This window comes from Cornus florida, unplaced genomic scaffold (assembly GCF_030987335.1).
Source record: "Cornus florida cultivar Cherokee Brave unplaced genomic scaffold, ASM3098733v1 CherokeeBrave_3.0.0_Hap2_Chr06, whole genome shotgun sequence".
NCBI classification, from domain to species: Eukaryota; Viridiplantae; Streptophyta; class Magnoliopsida; order Cornales; family Cornaceae; genus Cornus; species Cornus florida.
Genome location: NW_026775576.1, coordinates 45539077 through 45540848, shown reverse-complemented (window position 1 = coordinate 45540848; position 1772 = coordinate 45539077).

The window sequence follows — 1772 nt, the reverse complement described above, 5'->3', positions numbered from 1 at the left end:
CGGGCAAGTCGAAGTGTCTAACCAGGAAATTAAGCATATTCTTGAGAAAATGGTTAACACCACCCGGAAGGATTGGACAAGAAAGCTAAATGATGCTTTGTGGGCTTATCGGACGGCATACAAGACTCCTATTGGCATGTCTCCTTATAGACTTGTATATGGAAAGCCTTGCCATCTTCTGGTTGAGCTAGAGCATAAAGCTTTATGGGCAGTTAAAAAGCTCAATTTTGACTTTGATAAAGCCGGAGAGAATATGCTACTTCAATTGAGCGAGTTAGAAGAATTGAGACACAATGCTTATGATAATGCCAAAATCTACAAAGAACGAACCAAATCCTTTCATAATAAGCATATTGTGAAAAAGTCTTTGAAACTTGGTCAAAAAGCTTGGCTTTTTAACTCTAGATTGAAACTCTTTCCTGGGAAATTGAGAACCAAATGGGAGGGTCCTTATAAAATCATCTCTGTTGCACCTCATGGGGTTGTTGAAATCAAAAACTTGAAGAAGGGGAACATTTTCAAAGTTAATGGTCAAAGGTTGAAACCTTACATAGAGGGTCAAGTCTTTTAAAGACATTTGGAAGCTGCACATCTAGTTGACCCGGTGTATGAGTACATAAAAGATTGCATTGACAAAGAACCAAAAACTTATTTTGAGCTTAATCCAATAAGTTCTTCAAAAAACCATTTGTTGGGAAAAGTTCGAAGCATTCATCACCCCAATAAGGAGGGGATGCATAGCAAAATCTTTGATCCGGGTTAAAAGAGCCCAACATCTTGCTAGAGACGTTAAAGACTAGCAAAGGCATTCGTAGGGTGTCAAAACCCTATTCCTCCCCCATTTCTATCTTAAATTTCGTTTCTTGCAAAGTCTAGATACTTGTTTTTGGTTCTCATATGCATTGAAAGGAACTTTGGTGAGGATTGCATGAGCTTTCATGTAACACCCCCACATTTTCCACGCATAAGTTGATCAGGCTTATACACGAAAAACGAGGGATATCAAAAACAATTGGCAATATACAAGCATGGAATACAAAATGATGATAATAAAAGAATTTAGATAGGAAAGGAATACTAAATAATACAACATCCATCCATCCTTTATTTAATACAGTACTCCATTACAGCTTGGAAATCCTATGTCAAGGATCCCTAAATATAATCCTGAGAGTTCAACGTCAAAAGTAAATAAAAACTGAAACTGAAGTAATACATAAAACTTCTACCCTGAACTGGATCGTAAAAGTAGATGAGTTCGGATGGTGGTCCCTCACTGCTAACCTCAACCTTGGAACGGGTACTGACCGTATCCTGAAATAACAACAATGGTGGGTCAACCCCACGAGCAAGTTCTCTCTACTATGACCCAAATCAGAGAATCAAATAAATTAATCATTATGAATCGGACGAGTACTATATCTGTATACATCCTAAGGGAACTATCCAATGTATAACATGACCTCAACCAGAATAGACGGTGATCACTTAGACTCACACTAGGTGGTTAAGTGTCGCCTTTCCCTACCCGGGAAATCAGCTATTATACATGGTGCACGGTACTGACAACACAGACTATAATGAACTACACAGTGATAACACCTCTCAAAGTACTGATGAATATACTGAGCATATAAATTAGGCAACACATGCCAATAATATTACTAAACATACTGAGTATGTCAATTAGGCAACACATGCCAATAATATTAAACCACATACCCCGACAGCCACACATCTGTCTATAGCAACGAATGCATAAGGTATAAATG